Source organism: Coenobita brevimanus, chromosome 57 (assembly GCF_032717465.1).
Source record: "Coenobita brevimanus isolate Jiangsu-jjx chromosome 57, ASM3271746v2, whole genome shotgun sequence".
Classification (NCBI taxonomy): domain Eukaryota; kingdom Metazoa; phylum Arthropoda; class Malacostraca; order Decapoda; family Coenobitidae; genus Coenobita; species Coenobita brevimanus.
In genome coordinates this window covers 48,532,130-48,558,149 of record NC_137010.1, presented here as the reverse complement: position 1 = coordinate 48,558,149, position 26,020 = coordinate 48,532,130, and the positions used below count along the sequence as shown (strand labels likewise).

Below are 26,020 nucleotides of genomic sequence, written 5' to 3'. Positions count from 1 at the left end.
GATACTTGAGGGGTTGTACTCACTGCCTGGGGAGATGGAGCATTGGCCATCTGTGGAGGAGGGTTCACTGTCGCAGTGGGACTAGTGAACTGTGGGGAAGTACCCGTACTGCTAGGGACAACACCACCATGCTGCTGAGGAATGAAGGCTGCATTCGCCTCCTGCCCCCGATACACTGGGGCTGGTGCTGAAAAGGTTTGTCCCGTCGGTCAATTGCGTGGCTGATACTGCTGCTGGTTAGGGTACTTGTACCTCTTCCACTCAGGCTTTTGTGTTTTGCCCCTGGTCCTTCCTCTGTGGTTTTGGACCTTGGCCATTTTTCTGAGAACGGCCTTGTTGCTGGGGTTCAGTCAGAGATGGTTTCCCAGATTTATCAGCTTTCCTGTTCCAGGTATGCTGCTTACGGTTTGATACCCGTATGCAGTGAAGAATGCATCAGCCTTCTTCACAATTTGGCTGGCATCTCTTACCTGGCAGATCTTAAGCTGAACCATAAGTTCAGTAGGCCACGACTTTTCTAGCTGCGTGTGCAGCATAAGGTCAATTATCTCCTCACGTGTGAAAGGAGTTTCATCTTTCTCCATCCACTCACCTAAGTAAGTAGTAAGCCGGTCAAGAAACTGAACGTCAGTCTCTTTTTCCTGTAAACGCGCCCTCATGAACTGACTCTTGGCGTTGTCAACTGTGAGACCGTATGCTTTGACGAGTGTGGCCTTCATCATCTCATACGTGAGATTGTCTCCACAAATTCTGTGGAGAATATCTAGGGCAGGGCCCTCAAACAGGCTAAGAAACTGAAGCCGCTTAGCTGCATCATCCAGCTGGTAAAGCTGACCCATGTCTTCAAAACGAGCTATGTATGGCTCGATTCGCTCGCCTTCCTTGTATGGGGGAAGCTTGATGTGTGGGGTCGTCATAATATGCGCAGGGATAGCGCTCGTGGAGCTTGGGCCAGCTGCACCAGATGTGTCTGAAGCCAAGGAATCTCGCTTGAGCTTCAACATTTCAAATTCATGTTTTTTGCGTGCTTCTCGCTCTGCACGTTCGTGTTCTCGTTCTCTCTCTCATTCCTCACGCTGTTCTCGCTCATGTTCTAACTCGAGTTCGCGTTGTTTTTGCTAGTGTTCTAACTCGAGTTCGCGTTGTTTTCGCTCATGTTCTAACTCGAGTTCGCGTTGTTTTCGCTCGTGTTCTGACTCGAGTTTGCATTGTTTCCGCTCACATTCGCACTGTTCTTGCTCGTGTTCGCGCTGTTCTCGGTCGTATTTGCGCTCCTTTTCACGTTCCTCACGCTGAATTCGACGCTCTTCACGAGCATCATTCTCGCGTTGCTGTTCGTAATTAAACCGAAAGATGACAAAGTCCTTTATTTTCTCCAGATCCGTAAGCCCCATATCTTTGGCTTCCTGTACATAGATGCTGGTAGACATGATGCTAACTCAATCTAAGTAAACTAGCGACTCAGTACTGACCGCAATTTGCAAAGGAAGATGCCAATAATCAAGAGTAAAGAATATAGGCATAGGTTAATGGTGACCAGTTTTAATTAAACTGGTAAAGAAAGAAAATTAAACAAACAACTGACTGTGAAAACTATTACGTAAATTAATAAAACTGAATCAATAATCACTAGTAAGATAGTGCCTATAGACTTACTTAATGATAAATACCTAAGTATGAGTGAGTGAGTATTATCTCGTGAATAACTTTAGAGGTAGGAGTTAATATGCTGGAATGAGGTCACCAATTGTCACGGGGTTTTTAAGTGTATGCAATATTAAAGAATATTATTCAATAATACTTAAGAGCAGGAAAATAAATTGTCTTGTGAAAATCAAGCAATGATTACTTTATGCCGGCTTACTTCGCCGATTTTCTAAGGACGAGAATTTATAAACTTTCTCAACAGTACACAACAGAGACTAATTATTCACACGTGCTGTTTATTAGTACTGTTGGCCTCTGGAGATAGTGACTCCACCCCTGACAATCAATAACTAATGCTATTAATGATAAACAAGTTCTTGCTGATGCAATTAACTCCTAGATGGCACAACGGATTTGAGTTAATACAAAAGGACTGGCCTAAGTACCAGTTATGAATAATACAAATCGTTTATGCAAGCTAGGAGCTGCAACTAGAATAAGCTTATGGAGAAATAAAACACGAGTTTACATTACATTAAGCTCAAGAAAAAGAACTGTTAAATTTATTGATTACAAAGAAGTAAACTTATGTTACATTTGAAAATGAATTCAAAATAAGGAGATCGCACTCACTCGCTCACTCAAAAGCTAACTCTTAAACCTAGGAAAAAACGAAAAGAAATACTGGTCAGAAAAGTGGACTAAGCAGATGACTGGGCGTCGTTACTGAGGAAGGACACTGCACACTCTGAGCCTTTCGCCAATCACGCTAGGTGGGAATACGGCGGCGGCAGGAACTAGGCGTCGTTGCTGAGGAAGGATGCTGCCACATACAGTACCTGTTTCCATGGCACGCAAATCTTGACTGACTTCAAATCGTGAGAGAAAGGCAAGTGTCGAGCCACAATTGCTAACGGCTAGAATGAGTGAAACACACCCATAACAAAGTACTCAGCGGAGGTGCAAAAGTCGCGCACAAAGACGATCATTTATGACACAGTGAAAAATTGTTCTGAAAACACTCCCGATCGGGTGAAAACGTGGCGGTTAAACTGAGCAATAAATACTGAGATTCCGCTAGAATTTGCGGTTTCCCACCAAAGTTAATGTCACGAGTTTATTCAAATACTTAATCGCGCCAACTCGTGACACTGACCAGCGTCCTATTGTAACATTCTTCGCCTAACAAGGTTCTGACTACCTCATTTCACCCTCCCGCATATAAATTTCTCCTCCTAATTGTGGTCTAACCACGGCCTAAGCAGAGTAGCCATCCATTCTCAGTGAAATTTCTCCTAACAACCGAAACCACTCTCGAAACCAATTTCTCATAACGGGTAGAATCACCCTAACTATTCTCCTGCAGTTAGATTTCTCCTCCAAAGTGTTGTCAAGCTACCTCCCTGTGCAACAAGTTTCTCCTCTTAACTACTCTAACCTCCCTCCTACAGTTATATTTTTTTCTTCTTACGGTCTAACTTCCCTAACTGTCCTCCCACAGGTAAATTTCTAAACAAAACTAAGCTAAGGTAAACTAAGTTCAGCTAATCATAATTAAATAAACCGAACTATCCTCCTGTTGCCATATTCTTTTCTAAATACTGACTAACTGCCCTAACCACCCAGCCGCAGTTAACTCCCTCATCCAGAGTATGTCCTCTTTTAAATTATTCACCCTATTTCCAGACCTTTTTATTCAATTATAGGGAGACTTTTCCGACTTGAGGGGGTTAAATAAAGTTTTCTTTAATATCTTCACCAGTTCAGGTTCTTGCAAGTCCAAGAAAATCGTCTACTGACGTCAAAGCTAAACTGTAAGTTATTCTACTACCCTAGTGGTATACAGTAGTTGTTAGAATGATCAGGTCAAACCTGTATAGGTCCGATTACCATGGGTAGATGGAGGTTTGTCGATTATGTAATGTCATCAGGGAGATTAGGCTGGTCATCTGTCTTTGGGTGTAATAGATTGTGGCCTAGCCTCAGCCCTGTAGCCTGCACCTCGAGGGGATGATATGGGATTAACTGCTACCTTTACCGACTTGATCTCTCTCTCGTGCAGGATATGAATGAGCCAGCCAACTTTGGAACCAACGAGGAGCGCCCCTGGAACTGGCCAGAGGAGTTCACAGAAAACTGGAGCTTGAAGTGTCCGACTTCCAACTGGGATGACCCACCCTTCCCCACCGCTGCAGCTACGGTGTGGGGCAAGAGGTGAGGGGGAGGGAGGGAAGAAGGAAGGGAAAGTGGGAGGAAGAGAGGGGAAGAGGGAAGCAAGAATGAGAGAGGGTTAGAAAAATTGGTAGGACGGAAGGAAGTGTCATGAGATATAGATAAAAAATGGGGAAGGAAGAAATAAGGAAGGAAGGGGAAAAATGAGGGAGAAACGGGAGAAAGAAGGCAGAGAAGAAAGGGAGGAAATAGGGAGGATGAAGAGGAGGGAGGAAAGGGGAAAAAAGGAGGGTTGGAGGGAGGGAAAACTTCAGCCTCACGTCAAGTATCCGAGTTTTAGCTGATATGACCCACCTGTTACAAGCTCTGCTGCTACAGTGTGAGACAAGGAAAGGAGGGAGGGAAGCATAAAAGGTACGAGAGAGGGAGAGACGAAAGTGATGAGAAAGAAAGTGAAAATAAACAGAAGGCTGAACAGGAAGAATTTGAATAAAGTGGGAAAGAAGGAGAGGAAGAGAGGGAGGGAAGGAAGAAAGGAAGGAAGGAAGAACGAAAAGCTGAGGAAAAATAGTAAGGGGGAGGAAAAGTGGAGCCTCAGTTGTTCGAATTCGAGCTGGAACGATTAGCTTTTTCCTGCGTTTGTAGGGAAGTGAAAGAGGATAATGGTTGAGAGGAAGAACAAGAGGAAAAGAGGGAGAGAGGAAAGACTGACACAAAACAGGAAAGAAATAAAACAAGAGAAGAACGGAAGTGAGGTGAACTGGAAGACAAACTTGGAAGAACATAAAGGAAGTGGGAAGGAGGGAGGACAAAAGGAGGGAAGAAAGCGTGGTAGGGGAGACGGAAAAAGTATGAGAAAAAAGAAATGGGAGAAGACAGGGAGAAGGAGAGTGGTGCAGGTAGAAGAAAAAACAGGGTAAGAGAAGTGCAAGGGAGAGGGGTACAAGTAAAGGATGAAGTGGCAGAACTCGAGGAGATTTGCCTCTGCCTATCGCTGTTCTGTAGTGTGTGTGGGTAGGCGGGGATGACAGTGGTAAAGACAGAGGGCAAGGAAGCTTCTTTGATGAACCCCTTCAGCTCGATGATATGTTTATTTTATTCTGTTCACCGAACGCATGATCTGATAATGTATAGGGAAAACATCTCTTAGTGACGCGGATAATAAAAAGGCTTCATCAAATCCCTCCAGTTCTAAGAGTCTGTCAAAAGGTTCGGTAAACATAATCACCAGGAAACAGCGAGGATGGCATCAAAATTACGTTATGGGATTGAGGAGGTTAAAAGAGCTATTCCTGGCACAGTAACATCAGGGGTCATTTTGAAGGGAGGAAGAAGGGCAGCAAGGAGGACGAACTAAACCCTGCCATCATTAGGAGAATACTCTGGGCGTTACACATAATCTAACGAGACCTACCTTAACCATCCAAGTCACACCCTTCAGCCCTAACCTTGGCTTTTTTCTGTCCAATACTTCGCTTGGAATTAGACCTTTGTTTTGGTTTAATTTTCGTCTGCAAAAATTGAAGTGGAATTCATATTTGATATTAGTTTTTCATTTATCTCATTCGGGGTATTTAGTATTATATTTGAACTTCACAGCCTTCATATTTTTAGCCGGTTCAAGAATACATGATAAAGGGCTGCATGTTTGATATCTCTGAATCTTAAATCGGAACTAACGCAACCTTATGCACACACACACACACACACACACACACACACACACACACACACACACACACACACACACACACACACACACACACACACACACACACACAAATAAATAAAAAGCGCCAGCAGTGAATGTGTCAAGGCAAAATGATGAAGGTGGCCGTGAGTTTCTTCCTCCAGTGCCACGGTGAGAGCTTGGCCCGTAATCTCGTAGGTAAAGTATGCTCCCTCACACCCTTTCCTAAACGACTTATTTTGGTTATTACACCTTACTGTCCTTCTCCGTGTTTCATAAGTCACTCTAATATCGCCCTAGTCTGCATAGATAACGTACAAACGGATATAAACCAGCCATATCTAAAAAATAAATCGCTAAGGAAGATTCGTTAGGGAGTTTCCTTACTCGACGAGGCTACGAGTCCTTGTGCCTGTGGGGTGGTATCGTGGGGGACTGGAGGCGGTGCAGTGTAATCAGATGTGCTGAGAGAAATCGGAAAAAAAAAAATTAAATTACCAGACATCATAAACATACGACGGAGAGAAAAAGGACAAATTAGATTTTACAAATAATACTAATAGTAGTAGTAGTAGTAGTGGTAGTAGTAGTGGTAGTAGTAGTGGTAGTGATGATGATGATGATTGATGATGATGATGATGATTGATGATGAGGATGAAGATTGATGATGATGATGATGATGATTGATGATTGATGATTGATGATGATGATGATGATGATTGATGATGATGATGATGATGATTGATGATGATGATGATGATCTATCTATCTATCATCCAATCCTACATTGCCCCATGAGGAGCGTAGGAGCCCGGGGGTAGGCAGTTGGTCCTGACATTTAAGATGAGAGTGACCAGCCTCACTCATCCCTGAGTGGGATTACATGAGCAATAAACCCCAACCACTCCTTGGATATAAACCTTCACCGGCTCAATCCGATTGGAGCGCAATAATTACCCACCAAACCACCAGATGCCAAAATTTGGTTATATGGTTACCACCCAGCGTAGTAAATGGTTTCCTGGTGCACAGGAAACCACTTGGCTTGTCACTCAATGTAGAGTCACCCACAGGCTGAAGGAAGTGGAAAGAGTGAAGGAACGAGAGACAGAAGAGGGAGTGTAAATTCACCCGTAGGCAGAAGGACAAGGAAAGAATGAAGGAAAGAAAGACAAACGAGAATGGAAGGAAAGAAGGATGGTGAGAAAAGGGCAGACACCCGAGAGCAGCACTACATCGAGTGAGTGGATGGTGAGCGCCCCCACCTACCACAAAATAATAATGATTGATTCCGAAATTGCTAAAGCAATATTGAAAAAACTCCACATTCCAGATGAAAATACGTTTATCACTGTAGATTTAATATTAAGGGACTTTCGACGTGAGATCAAGGTCAAGGTCATTCATCCTATGCAGATCATGTTCACTCCTGACCCACTACATTTCCACCGAGCTTGGTCCAAATCGGCCAAGTAGTTTAAGATTTAGCACTTTCAGGCATGAGGCGGCCAATTTGATTTTCCTCAATATCTCAAAAAGTATTTGTTGGATCTCAGTATCAATACCCAGATGCACTACTGTTATATATGTTGACGACTACTGTACATAGTGAAACATTTACAAAGGAATCAGTTCAGCAGTTTTTGCTATGCAGGAGAACAAAAACTGAAAAAAAACAAAAAACATAGAAGGCGCTGGTGCGCCGCTAGTGCTAGGAAAAAGATTTTTTTTGCCAAAAGAAGCCTGCAACCAAGATACATCATTCCTGAAAGTTTCGAGTCTCTATCTCGAACAGTCTTGAAATGCAAGCCTTCTGGATCTTCCCCCCCCCACCCCCACCCGAGAAATATCTACAATATCAATAAGAACTCCACAGAATGTGACGTTCTTAATAAAAATGGTACCTGACCATACAGTAACAACAACAACTACCACCACCACCGCCGCCACCACCACCACCACCATCACCACTCCTCCTTCTCCTCCTCCTCCTCCTCCTCCTCCTCCTCTTACTACTACTACTACTACTACTAAGAAGAAGAAGAATGAGAAATTCTTACCCTTACCTCACAGAGGTACGACTACGTTCAGTAGTTCGTTTACACTCGAAAATGTGCCAAAGCCTAATCGAATCTTGTTAAGCTTATCACCAGCAACTTCCTGCATCAGCTCGTAGCTCCAAAAGGGTAAAGAAATTACTGTCCGAGAGTATTTGTGTCAGAGGTGGGTGGGAGGAGGAGGAGGAGGAATGGGAGACCGAGGACGAGATGGAGAGCGTATTGTACAGTACGAGAGTGGTGGGTACGTTACTGAAAGGGAACAGATGCACTTAGAGATTCTTTTGTCCAGGCTTCTCTTTACAGGATGCTGCGTAAGGTAATAAATAGACAGACAAATAAATACATAGACAGACAGACAGACAGATGACAGAAAGATAGATAGATAGTTAGACAGACAGACAGATAGATAGATAACGATAGACAAATGGATAAACTTCGTAGAGAGAAAAGGCCAAAGTTCGTGGTGCATATAATTGTCCAATATTGCCTGCCAACACAATAAAGCTAATTTACTCCTGGTTAATTAAGTCGTTCCAGTAATTAGTGACTCAACGCTCGCATTCATGGCAGCGAAAATTTTAGTCCAGGCTGAATTTGACCTTTTCAGTATGGTGGCGATTTTTGTGGAATTGTTCTCGCTGTTGCCAGACGACTTTATTCAGCTGAGGAAAGACGTCTGGTAATGGGGGATTCAGCACTAAACTTCATTGGTAACCAGCTTCACTTTGTATATCCTCTTCTTACCTGGTGATATCAAGAATGAGAGACAATAGTCGTCACTGAACTGAAAAGGTTGTCTTCCTTCACTGCAATGACGACTTTCTTCATATTATTTTTGCAGTTGCTCTGTACTGAGCAACCATAGACCATGTGTACATCGCTTCACCCAGTGGCAGCTGTCGATGTGTTGCGATCTTAAATCATTTCCTATCTCCAGTCTCTAATCCAGAAATACACACGCAGGACTTCACTTCTTCACTCTGCCTCCTGGCATTGTTCCTTCCAGATTCACACCAGGGACTTTCCTGAGTCAGTCATACTCCTCTTCTCTCAAAGTGTCGAAACCAAGGTATAAACTATCTTATCCTTTAGGTTCACATTACCTTTATGATATTTCTTTTGCCAAATCTATCTTGCAGCACATTATTCCCAGTTCTCCCACTCACTGAGATGTTGCTAATCCAGCGTTACATTCACATACCTGTGTGTTTCAGTCTGGAATATCCTCTTCGCTCACATGCCAAGTGTGTCGTACAGCATATCTCTGCTGACACATGTTTTGTACAAAAAAGAGAACTCTTAATAAGAAAGGAGAGGCAGCAGTTCCCTAAAAACCCTCCATCCATTTCTTATTCTAGTAATGGAGCTGCCCTCTGCTCCCCTTCCCACTCTCAGTATGTCCCATATATAACAATGTCTCTCCACACAGTTCACGTGGCTGTCCCCTTAATCGACACTGTCCATCCAATCGTCCACAGGCCGGATACCTATACATATCACACACTGAAAATTTTTCACATCGTGCAGTCTCTCTCGAACACCACTCCATCTTTTGTGGATCCGGCGACTTTAAATTACGCAGGATACAGGTCTTCCCAACTTCCTTTTTGTTCACGACACTGGACAACACAACTGATTTTACGATATTACGTTCTTCACATCTGCTGACTATGGCCTTAGTTTTACCAGTTTAAGCTTTCAGTTCCTTTGCTTCCGTTCCATTCCTCCACCTTTCAAACTTCTCTCTGGCCTTCTTTGTTCAGTAACCAAACTAAATCAATAGCATGTAACAGGTTCTGAAGTAACGGACTTAAAACATTCTCAACAATGCTAAGAGGGCTGAGCTGAACAACAATGGACTCAGGACTGAATCTTGATGCACGCGAGTTTTATTTAGAGTTTTGGACTTAGAAGGAACTCTCAAATTCAGAGACACCCCATCACCACTAGCTATCATTCCTATATTGAAAAAAATCGTTCGGTGGCAGCAAAAATAAAACAACAAACATGCTTCAGATGAATGAGTTAAAGAAGACCCGGTGGAAGGAGGGAATGAATGAAACTTGAGAATGGGAAAATGAAGAGTTAAAGCAATGCCTATTTACTACACGAGGATCATAAGGGTGGATAAAAATATTCTGTTAAATCTTCCCCTGCGACACAGACCGCATGTGATACTTTGCCCTCGGTCCCCAACTGTAGATTATTGATAGGCAAACTGAGACAAGGGGGAAGCAACAATCCTGTCGGCCCGGAAATTAAACGCGGGTTCTTTCAGTAGCGCCACCGAAGCGAAATTACTGACTCATTACTACGAGGCATTTCCCCTTAACTGTATTTATATGATGGTGATCTGACGGTAGAAACAGTGAAATACAAAAGCCATCAACACATTTACACGGCCAAAAGAGACAAGGGAAAGAGGAAACAAATAAGAACTAAGGAACAAACATTGGGTAGGGACTTATCGGTTATGCTCCAGCCTGTAAATTGCAGCATCCATCATAGAAATTTGCATAAAAATATCCACCCCCCCTTCTCTCTCTCTCTCTCTCTCTCTCTCTCTCCCAGGTTTCCAGCAGCATCATACAATAACTGTTCTCCTCCTCTCTTCCCTTTTCCTCCCTCGCCCACTCCCTCCCTCATCCGCTTGTTTCCTCTCCCCTCAGACTCTCCGACAAGACTCTGTGTATGGTAGCGAGGCAGGGTGAGGAGAGAGAGCTTCTTCACTACGATGTCCACAACTTGTATGGATGGTCTCAGACTCCACCTACACTGCGGTAAGTACAGGGCTAATATTTACGATTTCCTTGAGGTTATATTATGTGTACCATTAGCTGTGTACATGTTATGGGGAGATTGTGTAACCAGTGATTTTATGAAGTCTTTAGTGAATTGGTGAAATGAGTTAAAATTAGGATGGATTAATTAAGGTCAAGTTAATTTGGGGTGCAGTCAGGGTTAGGCTGGGAAAATCTAGGTAAAATTTGTTAGGTTAGGCTAGGTTGGTTAGGTTAGGTTAGGTTAATTTGGATGAATACTTAACATAGCTTGGCATTCATCTAAATTAACCTATCATAACCTTGCCTAACCTAAACTTCTATCTATCTATCTATTGCCAGACGCCTCAATCCCGTTTGGGGTGGCCACAAACAAATCGCCTCCAATTCGCCCTGTCCACCGCCATTTCACTGCCCTGCTCCCAACTCACACCCCCTTCTCTCATATAACTCTCCACCCCATCCCTCCATCTCATCCTCGGCCTCCCCCTCCCTCTTCCCCCCTCCACCTCACTCACATACACTCTCTTCGTCAGTCTTTCACCCTCCATCCTCTCCACATGGCCAAACCACCTCAGTGTGTTCCTCATAACGCATCCTATCACATCCACATCCACACCACAACGCTCCTTTACATCCTCATTCGTCAGCCTGTCTCTCCACGTGACTCCACAGGCTCCTCTTAAATAACTCATTTCCACTGCTCTCACTCTTGACTTGTGTCCTTCCAACAATGTCCAAGCTTCACTTCCGTACGTTAGAGTCGGTATCACAATACTGTCATGTAGTAACTTTTTCACTTCCATGCTCACTTCCCTGTTTCTTATCACTGCTTTCAAGGAACCAGCAACCCTTCTTCCCTGCTGCACCCTTTCAAGCACTTCACCCTCCAAACCTCCATCCTTACTCATCACACTACCCAAATACTTAAACGTACTCACATTTTCCAATTCCTCACCATCCAACCTCGCTGTACATTCACTAACTTCACCTCTCTCAAAGACCATCACTTTACTCTTCCCTACATTCACCTTTAGGTTCCGTTTCTTACACACTCTTCCAAACTCATCCACCAAGCCTTGCAGCTCCCCTTCGTCTTCACTCAACAACACAGTATCATCTGCAAACAACAGTACAGGGAGTTTCCAAACACTATCCTCTCTCACCAGGGCCACTCCAACATCCACTACCCTACCTTGTACCTCTTTTATTACCCCATCCATGTACAGATTGAACAACCATGGAGACATGACACATCCCTGTTTCAAACCAACTTTCAAAGAGAAAAATTCACTTAGTTCACCATCCACACGCACTGCAGCCTTCGCACCATCGTACATATTCTTCACAGCATTCAACAACTTCCCATCTACTCCATATATTCTTAACACTTTCCACAATCCTTGTCTATCCACCCTGTCATATGCTTTCTCCAAATCCATGAAAGCCGCATACAACTTCTTTCCCTTCTCTAGAAACTTTTCCACTAAAGATCTAAGAATGAATATCTGATCTACACAACCTCTTCCCTTCCTAAAGCCTCCCTGTTCTTCTCCAACTAATTTCTCTGTTCTTTCTCTAACTCTGTCTATAAGTATCCTCCCATACACTTTTCCTATTATACTAAGAAGACAAATGCCCCTATGATTACCACACACTTCTTTATCCCCTTTTCCTTTGTACAAGGGAATGATTATACCTGACTTCCAATCCTCCGGGACTCTACCTTCCTCCCAGGCCAATCTGCACATCTTCCACATCCATTCTACTACTATCTCTCCCCCATGCTTCAGCATTTCACCACACACTCCATCAATTCCTGGGGCTTTCCCCGATTTAACTTTCTTCATTGCTTCCACAACTTCTATCCTACTGATTTCTTCCTGTCTTCTCACCTCCCTCCTTCTACCAGCCATTCCCCAGCCACTTATACTCGCATTACTTCCATCCTCTACGTTCAACAATTCCTTAAAGTGTTCTCTCCATCTGCTCACTTTTTCTCCCTTCTCCACTAGTAATCTACCATTTTTATCTTTCACTCCCCTGCTAACTTCACTTCCACCCTGTCTTACTCTTTTCTCCTCTTTCTATAACATTTTCTTACAGTCCCTCCACTTTACACTCAAATTCCTTCCAAATTCCTCATCCGCTCTCTTCTTACTCTCTTACTAATCTTTTCACCTCTCTCTTTCTTTCCACATATAACTCTTCCGCCTCTCAGCTTCTTCCACGCCCTATTTCTCATCCATTCATTGTATGCTTTCTTCTTTTGTGCCACAGCCTGTTTCACCTCTTCAGTCCACCACGCTGTTCCTTGCACCCCCCTCCGTCTTCTCTTCCTTCCACACACCACATCACATGCTGCACATATTTCTTCTGTAAATATCTTACACACACCTTCCACGTCTCCCATCTGCTCCAATTCATATTTGCCCAATCGTTCCTCCACTTCTCTCTTATATTCTGCCTTTTTCTCATCCTCTTGTAACCTCTCCACTCTCCTTGCAACTACTCCTTCCTCTCGTCTTTCCCTTCTTCTATTCCTCCATCTTACTTGCATCCTAATTCTGGCCACCACCAAGTAGTGGTCAGAAAGTCCACTCCCCCAACCTCTATACACTCTTGCATCCTTTACACATCTTCGCATCCTTTCATCCACACACACATAATCAATCAATGCCTTCCTTTCATTCAGTTCACCACCCACCCTTCTCATCACTCGCCATGTATACCTGTGGATCATTTTATGCCTGAAGAGGGTATTGGCTATCACCAACCCCCTCCCAGCGCAAATGTCCACTACATCTATCTCAGCAGGCACACCCCACTCACCAACTATTCCATCCACCTTCACATTACCAACTTTACCATTCATATCACCAATCAAAAACACTCTCTCATTCCTTCCAAACTTTTCCATGCACACTTCCACATTTGTCCAGAACTCTTCTCTCACTCTTCTAGCACGATCTTGCGTTGGCGCATACACACACACAATCGCCCACATTTGTATTCCAACTTTCAACTTTACCCACACAATCCTTGACCCAACTGATCCATACTGTCTTATGCTCTTCTTCCATCTTTTACTCACAACTATACATACTCCTTCCTTTGCCCTCTCATTCTCATCTACTCCTGCACATATACCCCATCCATACTCCCATTCTCTCACACTTTCTCCTCTCCATTTTGTTTCAGTTATTCCACCTAAACTTAACCTAGATAATCCCAGCCTAATCTAACAGTGGTCTAAATTAACCTAACCTTAATTAACCTATCCCAATTTAAACTCAGTTGACGAATTCCCTAGGGACTGAAATCACTGGTTACACAAACTCCCCATAACATACACTTACATAGCTTCACCTGCACAGCCAGCAGCCGCTTGTCAAACAAAGTGCAGTGAAAATTCTTTTGATTACTTGTAAATTCCCAGGTCTTCCCTCACACACTAACAGTTCAAAACCAAATAGAGTTCATATTCTTGTACTTCTGTTATGCATAAGATTGTTTGTTCATTCATTTGTCTTCATTAGTACAACTTAGACACTCGTCATTCAGATTAAAATAACTAGTGAACTGACGAAATACAACAAACAAAACGATTTCTGATAACACTGAGTTGATATAGAGTCTTGTTTGTGGTAAGAATTGGTTAAGAGACTCGATGAATACCAGACCAGATTCTCTCTCTCTCTCTCTCTCTCTCTCTTTCATTCTAGATGGTAAACTATAAAAAAGTCACTGTGCTTTGTAAGACACTGCTGCATCTCACACACACCATACTCTGCTGTACATCACACTGTCACACCTCGCCATACCGCACCTCATAAACCCTTTGCATTTCAGTCCGATTTACTTCACCGCTATTGCTATCACCACACAGCCAACACCACACACTTCCACACCGCGCATAACCACACCTCACACTGCATCACCTCACACAGTCACACTTCACACTTCCATACCACACACTGATGCTACACGCACAACACATTGCCTTGTTACACACTGCCACATCACCTACTGCCACTTTTTAGACTGTCACACTACACACTGCCACACCTCACACTACCACACCATATACACTGCCACCCTATAAAGCCTACTGTCATACTAAACACTGCCACATCAGTCACTACCACACCTCACACTGCCACCCCATATACTGTCACACTAAACACTGGCACATCATACACCGGCACACCACACACTACCACACCACACACACTGTCACACGTCACATAGCTATATCTCAAACCACCACACTTTACATTACCATACCACATTGTCACTACAGATTTCCATACTTTACATTTCTGCACATCACACTGCCACACCACACACTGCCACATCTCGCTCTGCCACATCTCACTCAGTCACATCTCAGTCAAATTACAGATTGCCGCACCTCACAACGTCACACCTTACACAGCCACACTTCACACTTCGAACGACACACTCCCACACCAAAAACTGCCACATTACTGACTAGCACACTCCATACTGCTATATCTCACACTGCCACACTATACCTGCCAAACTTCACACAAACACACCAAACACTACCGAACTACCACAGCGCCACACCTCATTCTGCAACAGAACACACTTCCACACAATAAGTTACACCACACACTGCTACATCACACTGTCAATCTCACACAGCCACGCCTCAATCGGTCACACCACACTGCCAGAACTCATATTACCGTAACTCCACACCACGCACTGCCAAAAATTCATACTGCCACAACTCACACTGTCACACAATATACTGTTACAGCTCACAGAGCCACACCTCACATGGTCACACCTCACACTACCGTAGTTCACATTGCCACACCACACAGTGCCACACCACACATTGCCATACCACACCCAGTCGCACCACGCAAACCACTAAATTTAACACCGTTTCATTTCACACAGCCACATCACATACTGACACACGTATCTCTGCCGCAACAAATACTGCCACATCTCACGCTACCACACCACACAGCACCCCTTCACACACCGCCACACGTCACACTGCCACATCACACACAACCACAATAAACGCTGCCACAACTCATGTCGTCACACACACATTATCATACCTCACACTGGCACACTGCACACTAGCGCAACATATGAACTACACCACACACTGCATAGTAAGTTCATATAACGCACTGTCTCACCACAGTGCTTCACAACACATTGTTAAATCACACGCTGCTACATCTCCCGTCCCCTACTGTACAGAGATCCTTCTATCATCATATATTTATTAAATTATTTTGACGTGGTAATGGTAATGCTTAATTCACATCTTCAGGTAGGCACTATATATATGTCATCTTGATGGACCTTGCTAGCGGCAGGGGCCGGCCTAAGAGCGCTATAGTCTCTGAGTCACTGAGTCACTCGTTGTACAAAGGAGAGAACTGGGTTAGACTAGAGCCTCGAGGGTGGCATCAGCAATCTTCCCTGTATGTAACTGGATGCTAAGCTATGATGAGATGATCATGCCAGCGGAAAGCTGACAAGAGTTCTTTTGATTTTTTTTTTTTTTTTTTTTTTATGTACCATACCCCAGGCAGTGAGGTCAAGCTTCGGCAGCACCACTGCAGTTTCTGCTATCTTATTACTACATCTCTCATGTGACCATCGTGTTTACAGCCTCAAGGCACGTACTATATATATATATATATATATATATATATATATATATATATATATATATATATATATATATATGTCGCAAAAAACAAAAACAAAAACTAGAAAGCATTCAGAGAGCGTATACCTCTGTCAGTACTGGATCCGGATCTGGATCCGCCCCAAAATTTAATAAATTCTTTTTTGGCCCATGGCCTACCCTTCCACAAAGTTTCATGGAAATTCTTTGAGAACTTCGGAGATATCGTGTGGACAAACAAATAAACAGACAAACATAGGTGAATACATAACCTCCTCCAGCTTCGTTGGTGGAGGTAAAAAACTAAAAAGTAAATGAGCTCAGACAAATGGTAATGCTTTTTAAATATAGATTTTTTAAAGCTTGACCCCTGAATTCCCATACCAAGCTCATCTGATCTGTGTGCGTGTGTGTGTGTGTGTGTGTGTGTGTGTGTGTGTGTGTGTGTGTGTGTGTGTAATTCACCGGGTCGGTCAGGATCAGGATCACTTGATGGTCGTGATTGTCAGCTTTTTACCCTCCCGGAAGGGAGCTGAGAGCTCATATAGTCCGATCTAAGGGCAAGGCTGTGACCTTCACACAGGCACACACCCGTCCCCTTGCTCGAGGGGGACAGTAACCACCCACTTCGTCAGTGAAACTTTTCGCAACCTGAGCGAGGCGCGAACTCCCGTCCACCAGTTGGCAAATCCTCACCTGATAACATGATCTGAAAAATAAAAATGCGGTCAACGAAACCACTGCATTGTGAATGTTTTCTTTATCAATTGGTTCATAAGTATAATTTTATTACCATATCTGCTCAATAAAATGGGGAAAAAAGTTTTATTATGATAAAGTAGAAAGAAATCATAAACTAACAAATCTAACCGTCTAAACGTCTTGACAAATATTTTCCGTAGCTTTAAACCATTTCCTTACATTCCCAGTCATGTCTTTTATTATAATTTTAATCAAATAATACTTTCAGATATACAGTACTTGCCTATATATAATACTAACATGAACTCGTTTGACGTCAAAATATTTACAGGAATCAGATGAAGATTGTACGCATTCGCCCGCTCCAAGTTCTGTAAATGTCTTCTTGGAAACATCGGCACTTGGGATTTCAGTCCGCGGCTTCGTCTTTGCATTGATTTTGGCTCCATAAATTGGGCCTTTTTTCGGTACATTCTCTTCAGCATTTGCCAGATGAAACATTAATGTCTTTGATAAATAACTGATAAGCGTTTCAAATTAAACATGCAGCGAGACTTCAAGTAATGTGATGAATGCTAAAGTACCACCAGTCGTTTTATGCATTCTAGTGGCTGTTTTGCAGTAATTTACTGAGTAAATCATATATAAAAAACTGGTATAATAACCATTGATTACAATATTGAAGAATTTGTGTATTCTTCTTCACTAAATATCATGGAAGGAATTTTAGAAAATATATGGCTGTGAGAACTGGCAGTAGTTGACCGAGTACCTAGTTAAATTGTCCTGCGATCACTGGCAACTCCTGAGTTTGTGAACGCCCCCATTGGATAGGGAGACATTAACTGTTCCCCTCCCTCCTTGTCTCCGTTCCCTCATCCTTCCTAATTAATGACATACAGGTATATGAAATAAATATTTTTACTTAGTTTAGCAATTCCTCTTGGAGCGTCCGGCAAATACCGTGAACGTTGTTCTAGTTACATGGTGATACAATTTCTGCTTTGTGAATAGAATAATCTGGATTTAGCGAGAATGAAATGTTTTATGTTCTACATCACAGTGAATAAATATAAGATTTTTTTTTTTTTTAATAGTCCACAAACAACACAGAATTTCTCTCTGCTGATCTGAGACGCCACTTATATGAGAACGATGCGTGCTTTCTTGTTCTTCTTTTGCTCTGCTAGAAAATTCTAAGTTATGCCATTGGCACATCCTTACTGGCCAACCTACAACGTTCATCTTCACAGGCTGTAGCACCGGCCATGCCACACCACTCGACCATCACCCCCAGCCCATCTTAGCCACTCCTCTCCACCCTCACTACCCCTTTTCTGGTCTTACCACATTACGCTCCTGTGGGATATCTGTGGCATAAACTTGTCCACCATTAATGTCACCGTTTGCCATTCTTCATATAAATAGAGGATATTCGCCTTGATCTGCTGCTCCATCCAGTCCCATCCTAGTTCACTCCTCCCACTCCTATCTGATAACCCTGGTCACTTTTATGCTTGCTCGATGTCGATGTGCCCTTTACCGGGTTACCTACGCCACCGGTCTACCTTTCCGGCATGTCCCCACAAACCACCACCACCCCATCCATGGCACCTTCCCAGCTCTACGCCATGCACACCATTCAATTCTCCTCTAAAGTCATATATCCTGAACTGATATGACTGGCCTCGACTAGGTGTGCAGGTTCTGAATGGGTCTATCAGAACCTGAATCGGCATAACCGCAACTCAGCCTGAATGATGTTTAGGACCTAATTAGATCTAAATTATCCTAATTAGCCTAACTGGACCTAAATGGACCTTACTGAAACTACATGGCCGTTAATATACTGAAATTAGCTTAAATGGAGATGGATATGAGCGGACTACTTGACCATGAATGGCACAGGTGATGAGAGGCCCATCATAATGAAGGCGTGATACAATTATCTCTGTTCTTCTCTCTCTCATGCCATTTTTGCGCTGGCATTGGGTATTTATTCAGCTTATGAAGGTTTTATATATATTTTTATTTATCAATTTATGGCTTATATCTGTTTAATCTATCTTTCCATCTGTCTATCCGTTTAAATCTATTATATATCTATATCTATCTATACATATATATATATCTGTATCTATCTATAATATATGCTACAGGGAATTTGTGTAACCAGTGATTTCATGAAATCCCTAGGGAATTCGTGAAATTAGTTTCAACTGGGATGGGTTAAATAAGGTTAGGTAAACTTAGGCTGCGGTTAGGTTAGGCTGGGATAATCTAGGGTAAGTTTAGGTTAGGTTAGGCTCTGTTAATTAGGCTTGATTAAGTTAATTTAGATGAATGCTATGTTAGGCTATATTAAGCGTTCATCTTAATTAACCTAACCTAACTTAACTCCTAACCTAACTAACATAGCCTAACCTAACCTAAACTTAACCTAGATTATCCCAGCCTAACCTAACCGCAGCCTAAATTAACCTAACCTTTATTAACCCATCCTAATTTAAACTCATTTCACGAATTCCCTAGGGATGTCTTAAAATCACTGGTTACACAAAATCCCTGTAACATATATATAATTTTGATCTAACTGGAGACCTGGATATACAGGTATATTCAGCTGTTTTGGGTCGCACATATTGGTAGACTGGGTCTTATAAAAATGACTTTCTCTCCTAAATAACCAACGCACAGACGATAGGAATAAATCTAACTCTTATTCTTCAGTTATTTTGTTTTTGTGGGTCGGGAGCGCTTCAAAATGTGACTGGTCGGCGCGGTCTGGTGGCGAGTCGGTCCACCTTCCCGCTGGGCGGGCCACTGGCTGGGAGACAACAGGGCTCGCTGGGAAGACCTCAGGAAGTCTGTCATAGGTCAGTATGTTACATGTACAAACTTCAGCCATAGTTTCTGTGCATCGTCTATCCCTTCCTAAGCTGGAGTGACGTCCAAGCCACGACGAGATATGAAACTGTATGGGTATCAGTATCAGTGTCATCGTGAATTGCCGTTCTTACAGCCTAACAGTGCTTTGAACTGCCATCTTAAACTCGAGATAGCAGGTCTTCATTCATTGTGATGAAATTTCTCACCAGCCAGGGGTTGAGTAGAGGGTGAGCAGAAACACTGGGTAACTGTTGTAAACTGCATACAACAATCAGGATAACGTAGAAATATTTAGTGTCTTCAATTGTCTTCATTCCCCATAGTCCGTAAAACACGTTTTATAATTTTTACATCCATTATTAAACACCGGGTATATAAAGATGAATATTTTTCTTGTTATCCTGTTTATGAATATTTTGAAACAAACCATCACTGTACTCATACAAACAGATCTACAACGCTCATTTTCACAGTGTGTAGTACAGTATTCTCATCCTGTCCCAGCAACTACCACCAGCCCTGCCCATCTACTGTAACCCTCTCCCTACTCTTTCACAGCGCTGAGTTAAATCTGTTCCCACTGCCAACGCTGCCGTTCATACAGTGCTCATCTTCACGGGATGTGATCGTCCTGCCCTGCCCCACCAGCCAGCACCATCCACCGACCTCACTCAATTATTCTCCCCGTTTTTTATTTGTACCTTACCCATCTTCACACCATATGATTTCCCCAGCGTGCCCCACCATCCCACCCACTGCTCTCCACCTGACCCGCACATTTATGCACTGTTGCGGCGCATAACATCTCAGGACAATGCTTCGACTGCCAGCCGGCTTAAACTCACACATTTATAGACTGTACGTTGCCAGTTGTGCCCCACCACCCACCCTCAACTAGTCCATTCCAGACCTCTTATTTTTTTCCCACATCACCCAGTCTACGACCTGAATTGACATATTTCAAAAACCATTGTGTCAGTTAGTTAAACATTTTGTTCACATCGCCCTATGCATGGCCAGACACTACCTGTATTGATCGGAATCAGTATGGCTGCCCTGATGCCATCTAAAAGAACATGAGTGACCTGAACTCCGAATACCTCAAAACTCTGCAGTGATGGGACTGAATTTTGGCACACGCCTCTCTTAGGAATCGCCTATATCGATCTTACACATACATACATACATCACCTAATCCTGTGTTGCCCCATGAGCAGCGTAGAGCCCTTGGCAAGACAAGTTGGTCCTAACACTTAAGATGAGAGTGACCAGCCTCACTCATCCCTGAGTGGCATTACGTGAGCAGTAAACCCCAACCACCCCTTGGATAAACCGACACAGGCTCAATCCGACTGGAGCGCCTTGATTACCCACTAAACCACCAGGCGCCATAGTTTGGTTTATGGTTGCCAACCAGCGTAGTAAATGGTTTCCTGTACACCAGGAAACCATTTGGCTTGTCACTCAGTGTAGAGTCACCCGTGGACAGAAAGATGACAGACAGAAGGAAAGAAAGGCAGAACAGGAAGGAAGGAGTTAAGGAAGGCGACCTAAATTGACCTGATGGGCATAAAGTGATATACAAGGTCCTAGGCTGGCTGAAATAGCCTTGAACTTGTTTTCTTTGGTCTTGACATGGCCAATATGAGCCAGAATGACTAAAATGGATCTAAACTTACCTGAAGAGATGTTAGCGACCCTAAACTGGTCTGCAGTAATTTGATCCGAATGGGTGTGCAATCCTGACTGAACACTGACTGGGCTTGAATGGACCTAACTAGATAATGACCGTACCTAGATCTGAATGGAGTGGTACGATTAGATGTGAATTACCTGAATGGACCTGTTTGGAGCCGAACTGTTCCTAAACTAGCCTGAAATGACTTGAATAAGCCTGCATGGAAATGATGGACCTGACTGGATCTGAAACGGTACTGATGAACCCTAATGAACCTAACTGATCCTGAACGGACCAGAATTAATCAGACTGAGTCAGACTGAATTTAAAGGATCTTAACTGATCAAAGTCGAACAGAATGAACGTAGTTTGGCCTGAATGGCCCTAAATGACCCTGAATCGCCTTATCAGGTCCGAATGGACCTAACTGAATCAATACAGTACATTAAAGTATCGCGCTTACAGTGTTCCTGCCATTTCTAATTAATACAATATAAGTGTACCTGATTAATTTTTGCAGAAAAAAAACTTGTGGGTATACGGTTCATTCGGTAGTCTGTCCAAAAAATAAGGGTCAGGGAATGTGCAAGCTGGTATGTTGCAGTTGTCACTGAAAACATTGTCAGACAACAGACTCTACCATACTCCGTGCTGATCACCTGGTGGGCTGAGTCATTTATAAAATCGCCACCCCGGCGTAACCATATCGGTATAGGATTTTGGCATAGCATGGCTCACAAATACAAAGTGGCAGCAGTAGAAATGGGACTGTCAAAGATTGTATGTATGAATGTGTGTATGTTGCATGTGCTGGATAGGATAAGAAATATAGTTTTTATGCACATGTTGAGTAATAATGTTTGTTATGGTTATCAAAGGGTGTGCGTAGTTCAGATGGTAACTTGGAGAGAAAGGGTCTGAAGAGAATTGTTAAAGAAGTATTCTTAATGAGTCTGAGGATGGGAGGAGGTTTGGCCGGGCATGAAGATGGTTTAGCATGGTAAGTGAATATGTAAGAGTTCAAGGCTTGGAAGCTGAAGCACCAGAAGACTTGACAAAGGATAGGAATGGACGGATGAAGTATTTATGGAGATATACAGCCATGACCACAAGTTCGCTGACAATCCCCTGCCTGCGTTTTAAATTTCTTTCCCTGTTTCTCATTCCTCCCCAGACAACAGATCATCCTTCCATCTCACACACTTTTGTTGTGTTTCAAATTATTATCACATAAAATAGTTCATGTAACACCTTGCATTGTCACAGCCGACAGAGAAGTGTCGGCGAACTTTTGTTCAGTGCTGTAAATAACTGGCTGCACCCTCACGGTCGACTGAATGGTATGACCCACTGGAATAATAAAACATGTCTTCGTATGTGGTTGACCTGTGAGGTGGAGCCGACAATGTTCAAGGTTTAAACGATATGTGAATTATGTATGATCCGTTTCACTCGGCCCTCCGTTCGAAGTCCTCCTGCTTTTGTGCTTTTCTGTTCTATTTTTGGATCATTCCCACGCTATGTATTAACCTTTTCAGCTGGAGGACGTCTTTATTAAAATAGCTGTGTCACATCCATGCGAATCTGTTGACTTCAGGATTTTTTTTTTTTTTTTTTTTTTTTTTACTGGATGGATTTCTGATATAACGTTTAGTAACCCCTAACTTTATTAGATATATATATTTTTTAAATTGATGGTAGTCTGATTAAAATGAGAGATGCCATGTACTGAGTGGGTTAACGTCTTTACACCCATGACGTACCACTTATCTTATCCTTACCATCTGTAAGCGATGCATTCATCCCAGGAGAGAGATTTCGAACTGAATAGGCTGGATGTGATATCCATTAATGCCCTCACCTTACTAGGATGCTCTACATTTCAAAATACAAATCGTTTGGTGGTAGTAAGACCTAGGTAGCAATTACGTCCTGCAAACGTTTGTTTAATACGGTGGGCGTGCCGAGAGTTTGGGACCTGGTTATAACATTCACGGTTGCAGGTCGTTTTCTAGGGAAAGACTGAAACTGTGTAATTAATGTATATTTATTGCCTGCCTTAATGAATCATGCAGTCGATTGGCATTAATCTGAAGTATCATCGTGCCGTGCTCACGTATGCTGGAGTTCAATCTGTTCAGGCTGCCTTACGTGGGTGCGGACATCTGTGGATTCTTTGGGGACACAACGGAGGAGCTGTGTCACTGCTGGATGCAGCTGGGAGCTTTCTTTCCCTACAGCCGCAACCACAACCAGGCAGATACTACTGAACACGTGAATGGGGCCAGGGGAAAGACTGCATGATTAAAAATAGCATTAGCGAAAGGGAAGGTAAGTCCCAGTTTTGACCATAATTTCCGGAGCACGTGGCGAAAGTAGATCTGCCTAGATAATTGAAGGTCACTACTAAATGCAGGGATATACAATTGTTAGCCATAAATTAGAGGCTTACGTTTCCCTTCACAAATGACGTTTTAAGCATACCATCAAAAGAGCAAAACCCAATATCTTCGTGGGGTTGTGAAGGTTCTGAACATCTCTTCCTTACCATAATATTTCTACGTAAGACGTTCATATTTTTGTGTAATTTAAGTACAAACCGTACAGTACATAAGCACACATTGTACTATTATGCCTTCAGAATTTTGTTAGTGCTTTATATCTGGAGATTTGAGGAACATTGTAAAAATTAACTCTCATGCCGTGGATTAGGCCGATGTTTATATCTGGAGATGCGATGGATATTCTGGAGATTTCGGCATGTCTGCTTTATTTTCTTTCTATCATACCGTAGGAATTTGTTCTTGTCATTGTTATTATTTTTCGTTGTTAATTTAAGTGCATTATTGCGTGAGAGAATGAGGGTTCTCTCCTAGGGGCTGGAATGTTTTTGGCTGCGCTGGTGGGTTGATCGGGGGGGGGGGGGGGTTGCTTTAAGGATTGTCTTCTCTCCGTGACAGTTCAGCAGAGATTAGGCAGTGAGACAGTGAGTAACGGACGCACTGAGGTGTGTTTAATGAGTCGAGAGTAGCGAACCGTTAGTTTGTGTGTGACAGCGATTCAGTGGCTGTTAGCCAGTCAGATAGTGAATCAGTCAGTAACGGAAAATCAGCGAACAGTCGGTGAGTGGCGGACGGACAGTGATAGGGTCAGTGACAGAGCTAGTGAGTCAGAAAGTATAATCAATGAAGGACGGAGTAGTCCGACAAAGAGTCAAAAAGTGTGTCACAGTCAATGAATGGACAATTGGCTGGTGAGGACGGAGAGCAGAGTCAGTGTTTTGCTAGTGTACCTCAAATGTGACTAGATGGAATAAAACCCAGAGGTGTTCAGCGGCCTTTGATTAACCGCCTGGCCTGTCAGCAAGTCGTTCTCGACGTATCAACGAACTCTACGTTGTAATAGTATAGACAGATTTACTATGAATGCTGATAGAAGCCTGATTGCGTGCTTGAAGAAGGATTCTTTGAAGTGTTAATAACAAGAGCCAAGTGAGGACAGCCCAAAGGACAGCCTAGTCATACGATACTACTACTACTACTACTATTACTGCTACTATTACTGCTACTACTGCTACTATTACTGCTACTGCTACTACTACTACTGCTACTGCTACTGCTACTACTACTACTACTGCTACTACTACTACTACTACTACTGCTACTACTACTACTACTCAGGAAAGAGTGATTACCCCCATGATTCTCTTTTTGAAATAGCTTTAGCATTTTATTCTCATGAAGAGATTAAGAAAAGCAAGGAACTCTTGTGTAATATATTGAAAACTGATATATCGTGGAGGAGAGATCCGGAGAAGAAAAAGAAAGACCTAAGAGATGTGTTTGATTTGTATGAGAAGGCAGTAAAGAAGAACAAACATTTGAAATATGTAACTGATTCTCATAAAAGAATGCCACCAATAGGTTTAGAAATATTTGGCCCAATGCTAAGATCCTTAGCTGAGGATATTACTAAAATAAATGAGTTACTGCCAAAAATTTTAGATATTAAGTCAGAGGTCTGTAATACTGCTGATGCAGTTAGGATAATTAAGATGGATATGAAGGACTTAAGAAGTAAGTTTACTTATGCTATTAATGGTATGGAGGAAGCAGCCAAAGATTTAACTATGGAAGATGCTCACATAATAGATAATCTGGATTCCTTGAGAATGGCGGATTTAGGTGTGAACTTACCCAAACATATGAAGGTGCCGGAAAATAGTACAGATCCTGTTCTTAATTATGCAGCAGCAGTAGCAGGGGTGGGTACGGCAAGGAAGGTGGTGGTGGAGCAGGATGTGGGGGTGCGGCCTGAGTTGGTGGAGGAGGTGAGGGATGCTGGGGCTGTGGTGGGACCAGAGATGGATGGAGGCAAATCTGGCAGAATTCATGGTGAGGATGATGGGCCGATGATAGTAGAGAGGAGGCAAGAGATAAGTGTTAGTGAGAAAAGTAGGGGAGTGTTAAGTGGAGCAGAAAGGGAGAGTAAAGAGTTATCTGGTATGATGGGCAGGGAAGGTGGTGGACTGTGTGATGCAGGGAGTAAGGGAAGAGGTGTGACAGAAGGTTGGTGGACAAGCACTCCTAATATGCCTGTCATAGACTCCACTGCTGGGGCAATAACCAAAATAAAGAGATCACAACTGAGAAAAAGAAAGTGATAATAATGTTACTGGACAGGAAGCAAAGCAATTTCAAAAGCAGACCATGA

The 26,020-nt window shown here is 42.9% G+C and overlaps 1 pseudogene; it reads left to right on the top strand.

The window, feature by feature from the left end:
* Positions 1–26,020, top strand: part of LOC145401986 (maltase-glucoamylase-like) — a 426,725-nt pseudogene that overhangs the window by 19,933 nt on the left and 380,772 nt on the right.